The 15468-nt window shown below is 40.9% G+C and overlaps 1 protein-coding gene and 1 pseudogene across 6 annotated transcripts in view; one reads left to right on the top strand and one right to left on the bottom strand.

The window, feature by feature from the left end:
* DOCK3 (dedicator of cytokinesis 3) overlaps positions 1-15468 on the bottom strand; it is a 268621-nt gene that overhangs the window by 176517 nt on the left and 76636 nt on the right. The window lies entirely within an intron of this gene.
* LOC114501481 lies at positions 14202-15400 on the top strand (annotated as a pseudogene).

Below are 15468 nucleotides of genomic sequence, written 5' to 3' on the forward strand. Positions count from 1 at the left end.
TATGATCCAAAGATATTTTAACAAAAAAAAGAAAAGAAAGAAAAGAAAAGAAAAGAAATCTCAGCAAAAAAAATAGATAATACAAAAAAGAACTATTTGGAAATTTTAGAACAGAAAACACAAAATGAGAAATGTTTTTAATTCTCTGTATGAGCTTAATGGCAGAAGAAAAATGACAGAAGAGAGTCAGTATGTGTTAGTTCTTTAAATCTTCACTTCTCACTTTTAGTAACTTTTCCAGAGGTTTTTTTTTTAGGAGAGGTAGCTGGTATCCCAAACTAGTTTGTAATCTTGACAAAACAGAAAATTGCTTTTAAAAAAAAGATGAAAAGAGGTGCTGACACAGACTCCTCTTTCTTCTCATTTCCTAATTTAAGGCCCTAAGGCTGGTGGATGAAAACCTAAGACAGCTGCTTTCAGATGTTGTTTCTCCCTAAGAGTTTAAAGGCGCACCAACGCTCAGAGGTGGCCTGGAAAAGTAGCACAGACTGGAGTGATAAATACGGTTTTGTGGCTCTTGCACTCTCCTTCCTAAGGTTCATTCTTTCATACTGACCAAGACAGACAGGCTAGATTTCAGCCCTAACTCACAGCATGATATATTACTGACAGAGTAGATCATTATTTTTAAAAAAAGTATGCAGATAAACAAAGCATAGAACAAAAAAAGGCAATGATTAAAGGCATATCACATTTAAAAGTAGGAAAACTTCAGTCTCCCACTGATGATGGAGTAGCTGGTAGCAGCCCAAGCTCCTGTAAGTACAGCTTTAAAAAAAAAGAAAAGCTTGAAAAAAGTACAAAGCACAGCTTTTCGAAGCTGAAAAGTTTTCAGGACGGGCAGACCTTACAAAAGAAAACTCAACGAGGTGAGGCCGACATTCTGCATGCCACTTTCTCCCTCCGATATTCAATTATCTTGAGTTGGAAAGAAAGGCCAAGAAGCGGGACGGTGGAGAGCCAAAGACGCAGAGAGGCCAATGGAGAGCTGCTGCCAGTCGCACAGGACTGGAGAGATAAAAACTGGAGCTTGTGCCGCTAAGGCTGCCAGAACTTGGGGGACTAAGATTTAAAAGAAAGCAGAGGCTTACTGAGGTGTGCTCAATGCTCTTTAAGCTACTTATCTCCTTCATACACTTGCTGATTCCTAAAATTCTTATTTCTCAGTGTTAAAAAGTCTACCATAAAGCGAGCTAAAAGTAGAGCACACATTTCAGCAGAGCCTGGGAGACATACCAGGACTCGGGACTTGACAAGAAGTCACAGTGAACCACCTGGCCCTAAGCTGGAATAATCACCAGCGGTGCGCCCTAGGAATGGGAACGAGTCGGAGACAGGCCGCACCTGACCAAGGCTGCAACAGACTCATCAAACGACATGTCCCTGCTGGGACTGCGTGCTGGGGTGCGGTAAACCCTCTCTGTGGGCAGGAGACGCAAAGTCTCTACAACTTTATACACATTATCTGACACTCAATAAAAATTATCAGGTTTGTCAAAAAAACATGACAAGGGGGAAACGATCAATACAAACGAATCCACAGGAGACATGTCTGATACTGAATTATCGGACATGGCCTTAAATTAACTATAACTAATATATTCAATAATATAGGTGGATAATTTCACTACAGAATTGGAATCTATAAAAATCAAATAAAAATGATAAAGCTGAAAAATATAATAGGTGAAATTCGTAACTCAATAGCTAGAGTAGAAGAAAACATTAGAGGATAAAGTTAGAATAGATCCAAGATGAGCACTGAAAGAATAAAAAAAGCAAGTCAGAGATACCACAAAGATGCAGTGTGTCTTTCACACATGTGAAATACATGTCACCACCAGGTTTCTTAGTAGCATACATGTAACATAGCTTTAAATCTCAAACTATGTTACATGTATAAAATCCATATGTAACTGCAGCCCCAAAACAGCAGAAGGGAGACTACAAAAGCAATTATTTGAAAACAGAATTTTTCAAAGCCAAGGAAAGACAACAAGCTGTAGATTCAAGTACTGCTAAGAACTCCAAACATGGCTGAAGATATTTAAAGGGGGCAGAAAAAAAAAGGAAACCCTGAAAATTCTATCATAGCTGTATTTTACATATCCAGATATAAAATATTCAATACTTGCAACTCCTTACATCTTGACACTGCAGTCAGCAAAGTGCATCTGCAATGGGTAGAGGACGCACGGAGGAGACACTGACAAGGCTGTCACATACCCTGGGTTTCCCACAGAACCCCCACTCTAGAGTACCCTAATGCTCCGCACCATCTCCGCCCCAGAGTAACCAATGCTTGGCAACACCAGGAGGCCCTCTCTCACTCGGTCATCTAAAGGCAGCCCAGTGTGCCCGAACACGGCCTCTATGGGTAAGCGTGTGTGTGTGTGTATACACACGTGTGTTTTTTATCTTTGAAAATACTGACAGTGAGAAACTGGGGTGCAGAGCAAGACCGCAGGCCTGGCCTGGGGTCCACAGAGAGCGCCAGCTGGTTCGTCCTCTGCGTGGCGGCAGTGGAAGTGCAAGGAGCCATCTTTTTGAGTGCTCTGGGCCTGTCATCACAGAAGCCTCTCAAAAAGAGCACCCTGCAAGCCCCCTTCCTCGACAATGCCTGGAGGACGGCTCTGCGCCTTCTGTCAGACTCGGCGCTCTCGGGCTACGTCCTGGGTGCTCGTGCTCCGGCAAGCGTGGGCAAGAAGGCTAAGAGCCAGTCTACTACCAACCGGCCAGAAGCTCCTCTGGGACTCAGTGGGCAACAGTGATCCTGGAAGACGGCGGCTGGAAAGGGACAATGTATGTTAAAATGTCAGTAGCTTGTAGAAGAAGTGGGAAAACGTTTAAAGTAATGAAAAAGGGCATAAATAATAGAAGAATCCTATTAATAAAGATCTTAAAAATCTCAAAATCATATTCATATCAAGAGTCCATCTACATAAATCACCATGTAATCCTTTTATTGGTAATAAATTACATAAATTCTTAGTAAAACCTTATTCTAGTAATATTGCATGTGGATAACCAAGTTACCAGCTATTTATGATGTTCAATATTAAATTGCCACTTTATAGGCCCAAAATAGAATAAAATATTAGCAATTTTATGTGACAGATTCAAAATGGATGCTTCTCCCAGAAATGCTGACAACAAAGTCAATCATTAACTCATCAAATGTTTACTGACGACTCACAACACTACCACGCACCATTTTAGACACTGGGGTTACTGCAATGCAAAAAACACAATTACAAAACAATCCCTTCTCTCAATTAAAAAAAATTTAAAAAGAAAAAAATTCCTTCTCTCATTAAGCTTACATCACAATAGAGAGAGAAAATAATAAAAACTAAGTTAGTAGAATGCAGTATAAATATTACAGAATAGAAAGCAGGACTGCGCAAGGAGGACTGCGCAAGGTAACCCGTTTTAAACATGGAGTGTCCAGGAGACTGTGGCTGCGACTGCAACACGAGCAGACACACAAAGGATGAGACAGGGTGACCTGGGAAGAACATCATCACTCTTAAGTGGGGAAATGGGAGACTTAAAATTAGATCAACTCCGTCTTTCCAAGGCACTGTTCCCTAGTGAAATATGAAACACTAAAAATGAACAGGCCTGAATGACCAATATGATACCTTAAAAATAAAAATACCCCTGGCTGGCGTAGCTCAGTGGATTGAGCGCAGGCTGCGAACCAAAGTGTCGCAGGTTCGCTCCCTAGTCAGGCACATGCCTGGGTTGCAGGCCATGGCCCCCAGCAACCGCACATTGATGTTTCTCTCTCTCTTTCTCCCTCCCTTCCCTCTCTAAAAATAAATAAATAAAATCTTTTTTAAAAATAAAAATACTGTGGAAAGTCTATTCCTTTCAAGTCCCCTGTATCTTCCTAGTGAATCCCTGTGAGCACCGCTAGCCTACATTCCCACAGAAAACACACATCTGACCACTTACTGAGAGACGATGCAGAAGGGATGCCTCACTATTTTACATACTGGGGTTACAGAAATGCACAAAACAACAACAAAATCCCTTATCTCATGAAACTTGTATTATAGAGAATGGAGAGAAAATAAACTAAATAAGTAGAACACATAGTATCTTAGGAATGATTACTCATCTCTCAGGCTCCTACTGGTTCCAAAGTTCTGTTTTCATAAACATTTTTAAATATACCAGAATTACAAGTTCTGGTGTGCTTGTAGCAAGAGAAGCCTTAATTGTTTTTGTTATCATCTATTAACTGATTTAGTTATTTATTGCTAAACAAAATACCAAACACCTTAGAGACTGGAAAATACAAACACGACCTCACAGCTTTTATGGATCAGGAACCTGGGAGCACCTTAGCTGAGCTGTGTCACTCACGATCTCGCACGAGGACGCAAGCAATATGTTGGCCACAGCTCCAAGCATCTCAAGACCTGACTGAAGCAAAATCTGCTTCCAAACTCACTCACATGGGCCTCTCCAGAGTCCCTTGAAATGTGGCAGCTCACCTCCCCCACAGTGTGAGCAATCCAGGAGACAGAGACAGAGAGACATGAGAGAGAGAGAAAGACAGACAGACAGACAGAACCCAAGATGGAAATCCCACCCTTTTTAACACCTAATCTCAGAGCCCTGGCCGGGTATCTCACTTGGTTAGAGCATCATCTAGACACGCCAAGGTTGTGGGTTCGACCTTCAGTCAAGGCACATACGAGAAACAACCAATAAATGCATCTCTCTCTCCCTCCCCCTCAAATAAATAAAATTTAAAAATAAATAAAACCTCATCTCAGAAGTGAACTTCCATATCATTTCTCCTGTATGCTATTCATTAGAAGCAAATCCTTAGTCCAGTCTGCAGTCAAGGGAAGAGAATCTCACATGAGGGGGAATGTGTGGGAACAAGGCAAGCATCAGGGGGAACAGAGGCTGCCTACCACACTACCTTTGCCAGCTTATTTACGTGTTTAAAATTTCTTGATTCTTAGGAAGCTAGGCTGTTTATATGCAAAACACATTAATTTTTGGTAATACTCTAGTGGCTATTAGGGTCAGTAACAAAAAAGTAGGTGGAGGAAGACTTATCACACATAAAAATCCTTAGACTGAATGCAGTTTTCATGTTCAGCTTTGTAAACTGTGAACGGTAAACTATACTTACACATTTATCTCTCAGTGTTTTAAAATTTCACAAATACAGAAATAAACAAGAAAATGTGGGACACAGTGATTCCAGACTTCACTTGTAAATAGACTTGCCTCCTATGCTTTGCTGCGGGGACCTCTGCTCCCATTCCCAACCAACCTACAGGCTGCAGAGTGTAACAATTAACTGTTCAGGTTGGACAATCATTTTCTGCTAAAAGACAGACTGGCAACTCTTTTAAGAAATGTGAAAACCACTCAGATCTACTTGAGGTTTTCTTCTCACCTTCTTTTGCCCTTACTATTTTTTAAACCGAATCAACAGAAAAATTCAAAACACTGGAAAGGAGAGAGCTATAAAGAGACACTGGCTATTTCATGTTGGGATAAAGTATTATATTATGTTTCTAAACCCTATGCCTATAATGAGGACCAAGCCCTTTATTATATTTGATGAGTCACCATACTGGACAGATTTAATGCTTTTCAGAATAAATAACAACAAGCACTTTTTCTAATAACCACATACATTAACAGACCATTTATTTCTTCTCAAATACCAAGAGGTTGAAAAGGTCAAATATAGCTTAAAAAACATTTCCATGCCAAACGGAAATGTAATTTGTTCAAGCTCATTAAATGGGTCAGAGAGAAGCTGTGGGCTTTTTCTCCCTTATACCAGCATTCTTCAACTGACTCAGAAGAAGAATGTGACCAGATACACTAAAAGAGGACACTTCTCTTTCTCCCCATTCCTACTAACAGATACTGTGTATTTTTATGTTAAAAGACCATGAATATTTATTAGGAGATCAATGAACATATGTGTCATACAGGGACCACTGTCAGGAACCGGGTTATACAGAGATAAAGAAAACAAAGCAAGTGCTCATCTTCATGGAATTGACAGATTAGCAAGGGCACCCATGCCAGCTAAATGATAAACAGAAACGTCACTGAAGGGAATCCACTCAACTGCTGCAGTAACAACCAGGGGGCCTACTTTGGTTGAACTGCCTCTCGGATGAAGCAGTATTTAAATAGAGACCAAAGGATGAGGAGGAGTGAGCAAGTGAAGAGCCGGGGACCGACATGCCAAGAGCAGAACCAGCAGCAGCAACGACCCAGGTGGAAGCAGGTCAGCGCCTCGGCAAACGACAGAGTGGAAGCCAGATGGAGACAGGCATTGTGACCAGGGGCCGGCACCTGCTCCAAGTGCGGTGGGAACCACGGAAAGCCTGACCACTGGAGGGACACTATGATCCCGCAGGAATTTTAAAGAGATCATGGTTCCTGCTGTGAGGAGCAAGGAACAAAGGGAAAGGAAATAAAAATGCCACACACATTCCATTTCCTTCTCTCTTTGCTTTATTGAGGTCAGTGTTATACAGTCTTCCCCTAAGAGTCAAAACAGTAAAAGATGCAGAGATGCAGAGAAACTGAGAGACTTAAAATATATCATGAAGACAGAAATAACAGGGCATATTGAAAGATTATATATGTAAAAAATAAGAAAAAAATTACCAATTTTTCAAAAAGACTGGAAGGAAAAATTTCTTGGAGGGTGATGAGATTTTTTCTTTTTAGCTTTATCAAACAAATACACCATAATTCTTTACACGGTCCCTACTGAAAGACTCTTGGGCTGTCCCCATCCTCTACAATCACCAGTGACGGTGCACAGACTCTCTCGTAGTGATAACTCAGTGCCCCAGGGAAGCCACCTGTGCCATCAAGTCCTGTTGTTGTGGGCACGTCACAGATGTCCCCCGTTGTCCTTCCCTCTGCCCAACTACACTCAGCCCCCACCCACACCCTCCCCTGGCCTTCACCACACTTCTGTCTGGGTCCACGGTCCATTCATGTATGTTCTTTGGCCAATCCCTTCATCTTCTTTTATCCAGCCCCCACCCCCCCCTTCTGCCAGCTGTCAGTCTGTTCCATGTATCCATGCCTCTGATTGGTTCTATTTTGTTCGTCAGTTTCTTCTGTTCATTCGATACCACATGTGAGATCACACAGTATTTGTCTTCTTCTGGCTTATTCCACTTACCATAATAATCTCCAGGTCCACACATGCTGTCACACAGATAAGACTTCCTTCTTTTTTACAGCCATGTAGTATTCCACTGTGTAAATGACCACAGCTTTTTTTATCCACTCTATCTACTGAGGGGCACTTGGGCTATTTCCAGATCTTGGCTAGCGTAAATCATGCTGCTATGAACCTAGGGGTGCACATACTCCTCCGGACTGTATTTCAGGCTCTTAGCTACACTCCCAGGAGCGGAACCACTGGGTCATAAGGCGGTCCCACGTTTAATTTTGGAGGCAGCTCCACACTGTTTTCACAGTGTCTGCCCCAGTCTGCACCCTCGTCAACAGTGAGAGCACTGGGGCTCCCTGCTCTCCGCATCCTCGCCAGGACTTGTCTATGTATTAACTGACGACAGCCATTCTGGCAGGTGTGAGGCGATGCCTCACTGCAGTTTCAATTTGTACCTCTGATAATTGGCGACATTGAACATTTTTCATATGTCTATTGGCCATCATTTTTCATCTATTAAATAAAAAACAAAAAATAATGTTTAACATTAGTGAGGCTCTGGAAAGAAAATAAGATTGATCTGATATACTGGTAAGAATATAAATAAAAATATTGTTGAAAAGCAAAATTTCCTCTTCAAAAAAAATTACCTATAAGGACAACTGAAAAAACAGCTGAAACTTAGTATATAGGGTGTTCTGGCCAAGATGGAGTCATAGGTAGAAACACTTTGCTTCCTTGCACAACTAAAGAAGGACAACAACCAATTTAAAAACAAAAAACAACCAGAACTACCAGAAAATCAAACTGCATGGAAGCCCAACAACGAAGGAGTTAAAGAAATGTTCATCCAGGCAGGCAGAAGGGGTGGAAATGGGCGGCTGGGACGGAGGGCGCACACAGCAAGGCAGCGGACTGTGCACGCAAGGTGGGGGCTGGCTGACCAGGCAGTCCCACATCTGGGCACGGATAAACTGGGAGAAACAACTGGGGAGTGAGACAGACTGAGAAACCCAGGGCTTCAGCACAGGAAGCTAAAGACTCAAAACCTCTGGCTGTAAAAATCTGTGGGGCTTGCGGCAGCGGGTGAAACTCCCAGTACCACAGCAGAGTCCGCTGGAGAGACCCACAGGGTCCTAGAACGTACACAAGCCCACGCACCCGAGAATCGGCACCTGGAAGGGCACAATCCGCTTGTGGGATGCGAGGGACGTGGTGGAAACTGAGGCAAGAGCCAAGCCGCAGCACTGTTCCCTCTCAGACCCCTCCCCCACACGCACAGCACCCAACACAGCGAAGTAGGCTCCCCACCCTGGTGAATACGTAAGGTTCTGCCCCTTACAGCATACCAGGCACATGGAGACAAAGAAATGTGGCCCAAATGAAAGAACAGATCAAAACTCCAGAAAAAGATTTAAGCAACAAGGAGCTAGCCAACCTATCAGATGCAGAGCTCAAAACACTGGTAATCAGGATGCTCACAGAAATGATTGAGTTTGGTCACAAAATGGAAGGAGAAACAATGGAAACTAATACAAAGTAAAATAAAGGAAAATATACATACAGGGAACCAACAGTGAGGGAAGGAAACCAGTACTCAAATCAATGATATGGAGCAGAAGGAAGAAATAAACATTCGACCAGAACAGAGTGAAGAAATAAGAATCTAAAAAAAATGAAGAGAGGCTTAGAAACCACCAGGGTGACTTTAAATGCTCCAACATCCAAATCATAGGGGTACCAGAAGGAGAAGAAGAAGAAGAAGAAGAGCAAGAAATTAAAAACTTATTTGAAAACATAATGAAGGAGAACTTCCCCAATCTGGCAAGGGAAATAGACTTCCAGGAAGTCCAGGAAGCTCAGAGTCCCAAAGAAATTGGTTCCACAAAGAAATACCCCAAGACACATCATAATTAAGTTACCCAAGATTAAAGATAAGGAGAGAATCTTAAAAGCAGCAAGAGAAAAGGAGACAGTTACCTACAAAGCAGTGCCCATAAGACTCTCAGCTGATTTCTTAAAAGAAACCTTGCAGGCAAGAAGGGGCTGGAAGGAGAATACTTGAAGTCATGAAAGGCAAGGACCTACATCCAAGATTGCTCTATCCAGCAAAGCTACCATTTAGAATGGAAGGGAAGATAAAGTGCTTCCCAGATAAAGTCAAGTTAAAGGAGTTCATCATCACCAAGTTCTTATTATATGAAATGTTAAAGGGAATTATCTAAGAAAAAGAAGATGAATAGTTAAATGACAACAAACTCACAACTATCAACTGAATCTAAAAAGCAAAACCAAACTAAGCAAACAACTAGAACAGGAACAGAGTCACAGAAACAGAGATCACATGGAGGGTTATCAGTGGGGAGGGAGAGTGGGGAGAATGGGGGAAAAGGTACAGGGAATAAAAAGCATAAGTGGTAGATGCAAAACAGACATGGGGCGATTAAGAATAGTATGAGAAATGGAGAAGCCAAAGAACTTACATGTATGACCCACGGACATGAATCAAGGTAGAGGAATGATGGTGATGGGGGGTACAGGGAGGAGGGGAATAAAGGGGAGAAAAAATGTGACAACTGTAATAGCATAATCAAAATATATTTACAAAAAAGAAAATTAGTACATAAAGGTGTTCATTAAGTGCTTTTAGTAGTAATAAAGTTAAGAGCTCATTTCCGACAGTGTATGTCATCCATATGATAACCTACGACTGTTCATTCAGTTTAAAATTGTTAATGATTGAGAAAATTAAAAAAAATTACACTTAAGATTTTTTAAATCAAAAGTTTTGTAAATATTCTGACAATTTAGGAGTACAAACAAGTCTCATAAAAATATTTGCAATGTAATTCTATTTACATGTATATTTAAGACCTGTCCATGTGTGCATGTACATACTGTGTGTGTATGTGTATGTGTAGCCTGACAAACCAAAAGACAGATGGGTAGTTAGCTAGTATGGTTATATGGTCTGACATTCAGTAGGCCCCTTCAGTGTGAACTTTTATAGCACAAATTTATTTTTTGTATTACTTCTAGCAATCTGTTTACACTTTTATTTCCTACTATGCAGATATTAGATCCCCTGAATATGTCTTCTGTGCTTCTTTTTTTATTGCTGACACTACTACAGATGTCCGCAGTTTCTCTGCTCTGCCCCCTCCATCCAGCCCCCACGTCCCCAGGCCCGACCGCGGTGCCGTCTGGGTCCGCAGGCTGTGCACAAGTGCATGTATGTTCTTTGGCTGATCTCTTCCCGCTCCACGCCCCCTCAGGATCTCTCAGTCTGTTCCATGGATCCATGCTTCTGCTTTTATTTTGTTCATCAGTTTATTTTACTCATTAGATTCCACATATTGTGAGATCAGATGGTATTTATCCTTCTCTGACTGACTCATCTTGTTTAGCATAATAATCTCCAGGTCCATCCGTGCTGCCGCAAAGGGTGAGAGTTCCTCCCTTTTCACAGCTGCGCGTGATTCCACTGTGTAAAAGTACCACGGCTTTTCTATCCACTCATCTACTGACGGGCACTTGGGCCGTTTCCAAATCTGGCTATTATGAACAATGCTGTTGTGAACATAGGGCTGCATAATTTCTTTCTGATTGGTGTTTCAGGATTCTGAAGATATACTCCCAGAAGTGGCATCACTGGGTCAAAGGGCAGTTCCATGTTCAGTTTTCTGAGGAAACTCCATACTGTTTCCGCGGCGGAAACAGCAGTCTGCACTCCCCCAGCAGTGCACTAGGGTCCCCTTTCTCCACACCCTCACCAGCACGTTTGCTGATTTATTGATGATGGCCATTCTGGCACATGTGAGATGAGGGGCTAGTTTCCAAAATATATGAAGAACTTATACAAGTCAACACCAGGAAAACAAACAATCCAATTAAAAAATGGGCAAAGGATCTGAACAGACACTTCTCCAAAGAGGACATACAAATGGCCAACAGACATGAAAAAATGCTCCATGACAGGTATCATCTCACACCTGTCATCTGTATTTTCTAACAACTCTCTCGTAACTTCTATCTGTACTTCTGTTTTACTTTGCAAGTGATTTTCTTTTGGAAGGATTTTCATTATAAATTCAATGCCAGTCATACCTTGGTACTTGGTGGCTTCAGAACACCTTATACCCTGTACTCATTGCATTTTGATGAGAAAAAATGTTTCAGCTCGGGACTTGTTGCACTTGCTAGAACTCGGACGAGCCATGACACTGCCCCGCAAGAGGAAACAAGAGGAAACGCTTCATCGCACGGCACCTGCTCAGTGCCCATCGGTCTCGGCACGCGTCACGAGTTCCGGGACAAATCAATGCCAAGCACCAAGGTACCACTGCACTTCAGTTTAGAATAATAGAATACTTATTATCTATTTTGTTTCGCGTGAGTTTTGGCAATTGTGGTTTTCAAGAATTTGTTTTATTCATCCGTACCATCATTTATGTGCATGAAGTTGTTCAGAGTATTCTCTTATTACCCATTAAGGTCTGCGGTATCTCTAATGATATGTCTTTCTTTAGTCCTAAAACATTGGTAATTACAGCAGGTCCCTGAATAACATTGTTTTATTCAATGTCGTTTCTTTATAACACTGATGAAATGCCACAGGAACTTACCTCTTCTCTACATCAACTAGCCCAGATAAAACTGATTCCATTATACGTAGTTCATTTTGCTTCAAGTTTCAGAACCTATAAACAGTATTAAGTGAGGACTGACTATACTGTTCTCACTCATTTTCTTTGTCAGCCTTGCTAGATGTTTATCAATTTTATTGATATTTTCAAAAACTGGCTTTTGGTTCAATTAATTTTTCTCTATTATTTTTCTATTTTTAATTTAATTAACTTTGCTCATTATTTTTTGCTTTATTATGCTAGCTTGGGTTTATCTTTTGCTGTCAGATTCTTAAAGTAAAAGATGAATTTTTTTGATACCCTACTTTTTTCTACTAAAACGCACTTAATGCTATAAATGTCCCTCTCAACACTGCTTTAGCTGCATCCCCCACGCCCACAAATCTCAATGTTATATTTTCATTTACATTTATTTCAATATATTTTTATGTTTCTTGAGACTTACTCTTTGATTCATGGATTTTTTAGTATGTTATTTCATTTCTAAGTGCTTCAGTATTTTCCTGTTATCTTTTTGTTACTGATTTCTAGTTTGTTTCCATTATGGTCAAAATGTCCTTTGTATGGCATAAATTATTACAAATTTGTTAAGGGTTGTTCTATGACCTAAGAAATTGTCAATCTTGGTGAATGTTTCACATATGCTTGAGAAAGATCTGTATTTAAAAGGGATTAAAAAGTTCAAACTGGTACAAAATAGTTCCAGGGATGTCAAGTACAGCAGTAAAAATATAGCCAATAGTATTATAATAACTATGTATGATGCCAGGTCGGTACTGGAAATATCAGGGGAATACTTTGTAAACTATATAATTGTCTAACCCAATGCTATACACCTGAAACTAATACAAAATAATATTAAATGTAAACTTAATTTAAAAATAAAATTTAAATTAAAAAAAGCCAAAAACTAAAAATCTAAATGGAATAACTACAAGAAGAAGATTGCTATGTCTTCCTGGTAAATTGACCTTTTTATCATTTTGTAAAGTCCTTTTGTCTGGTAGTTTTCTTTACTCTGACATAATAACAGTAAAATTACAGTGGCATAATATAATTTACTTTATTTGTATTTGTATTTAAGGAAGAAATAATTGATAATTGATTAATATATTGTAATATAGCCATTCCTTTGTTATTGATTAGCATTTGCATGGTATTTTTCTATCTTTTAACCTCCCTGTGTCTTAGTCACATATGAAGTAAGTCTATTACGGACGGCACATAGTCCTTTTACATTTGTCAATTCTGCCGATCCCTACCTTTTAACTGTGTGTGTGTCAGGGTTTAAGCCTGCCGCCTCAGCACGTGCCGTTTGTTCCCTTTGTCTGGCCTTCCTGTTCTCCCTTCCCATTTTGCTACAGGTTACTTGCATTGTTAGTATTTCATTTTGATTTATTTACAAAGTTTTTATTACATCACTTTGTGTGATATTTTCATGATTGCTCTAGAGATTGCAACATGCATACATACTTACCAGAGTCTACTAGTATCAACATTCTACCACTGGAAGTGAAATGCAGATACCTAACACAATCTATGGTCCCTTTCCTTCCCTACTTCAGTCTCCTAAAGTGTAACCCATACTTCATATACATTGAGAACCTGTATATACATTGAGAACCATACCAATGTTATCATTTTTAATTTGTACCATCCAACACAATTTTAAAAACTGAAGAGCATTCACTTACCCCCTCCACTACTTTCTTCATTCCCAATGTCCCAAGTGTCCCATTAAGTTGTATCAGATGAAGTTCCTTGACAGTCATTATTTTAGAACCTTTAGAACCAATCTGCTGGTGGTAACACTTCTTAGCTTTCCTTCATCTAAAACTGCGTTTATTTTTTCCTTCACTCCTAAAGTAAAGTTTTTCCTGTGCACACAACTCTGGGTTGACATCAATCATTTTTCTTTCAGCAGCTGAAAAATTTTGGGTCACTTCCTTTTGTCTTTCACAGTTTCTGATGAGAAATCTGCTGCCATTCAAACTGGCATTTCCCTGAAGGCACCATGTAGTTTACTTTTGAAGATTTTTTTCTTCAGTTTAATTTTCAGTTTAACTACAATGTTTCTAAGCATGGATTCCTTTAGGTTTATCCTGTTTTAAGTTCACTAAGCTCTGTAGGGTTATGTCTTTTGGCAAATTTGGAACGATTTAAACTATTACTTCTTCAAACATGTTTACTTCCACATTTCATCCTTTCTTTTCTATTTTTAGGAATTTAAAGATTTTATTTATTTATTTTTAGAAAGAGGGGCAGGGAGGGAGAAAGAGGGAGAGAAACATCAATGTGTGGTTGCCTTTCATGTGCCCCCCACTAGGGACCTGGCCCGCAACCCAGGTATGTACCCTGACTGGGAATTGAACCCGAGACCCTTTGGTTCACAGGCTGGCACTCGGTCCATTGAGCCATCCCAGGCAGGGCCACATTCCATCCTTTCTATCTAGTACTCTGATGCCTTACGTGTCAGATCTTCTATTATTGTCCCACAGGTCTCTGAGGCTAAGTTCACTTTTTAAATTTACTTTCTCTCCATTATTCAGACTGGATGATTCCTATCGATCCATCTCTAAGTTCACTAATTCATCTCTCCTTTCCATTCTGCTGAGCCTAGCCAGTAAATTTAAAATTCTGGTCATTGTATTTTTCAGTTGTAAACTTTCATTTGAGCTCTTTCCATCTCCAGCTGCCACAGCGAGAGGAGCTGCCACAGCGAGAGGAGCTGTGACCATGTCTGCCCACCTACAATGGACGGCCACACAAAACTGCTCCAGCCTCCTGATCAAGAGGGACAGGCAGGCGTATGACACCAAACCCTGAAGGCCCACAACTCCTTCTGCTACAACAGGCTGATTCGCCACAAGACGGCGGGCATGGAGCCAGCGGCCAGTGGCAAAGATGTGTGGTGGTCGTCATGAAGCAGAGATATGGCCAGCAAAAGCCAGCCACCTCCTCCGTGCGGACCATCATCAACAAGAACACCTGGGCCGCTCTGAGCGCTACCCAGCACATCATCCACAGGAACACGCACCACTGGGACCCGTGCACCGGCAGGGCCCGCGCCACTCCCGCACAGCCCGCCCCACCAGGAGCTCCTGAGCGCTCCTTCCCGCAAAGCAATAAAGGTTCAGCCAAAAAAATATTCCTCAAAAATGTATTTTTAAATTAAAAAATAAATATAATTTTAGTTGATCTTTATATTCTCTACTTCTTTGCTGCAGCTTTGTTTCCATTTGTTTCGAGAGTTTTTGTAATTATTCATCGGAGCAATTTCATAAAAGCTAACTTAAAATTCTTGCTGATGATTTCAATACCTATGTCATTTCAAAGCTGGCGTCTGTTGATTATCTTTTCTCATGAGATTTGAGATTTTCCTGATTTTTCACATGACAAATATTTTAGGGCTATGTGCGGGACATTTTAAATATCATACTATGACACTCTGGTTCCTGTTTAAATCTCCTGGTTTAGCAGGCGGTCATCCTGTTTAGATTCAGAAGGCAATGCCTGGCTCCTTTTTGTGGGCCTTGATTCAAATGTCGATTTAGTTTACACAGTCTCCCTCGGCGCCCGCCCTCCGGGCTTGCCCACTGTGTGCTGCCCGGGCGGCAGACTCCCCTCTGCTCT

The sequence above is a fragment of the Phyllostomus discolor genome, chromosome 7 (genome assembly GCF_004126475.2).
Source record: "Phyllostomus discolor isolate MPI-MPIP mPhyDis1 chromosome 7, mPhyDis1.pri.v3, whole genome shotgun sequence".
Taxonomy (NCBI): domain Eukaryota; kingdom Metazoa; phylum Chordata; class Mammalia; order Chiroptera; family Phyllostomidae; genus Phyllostomus; species Phyllostomus discolor.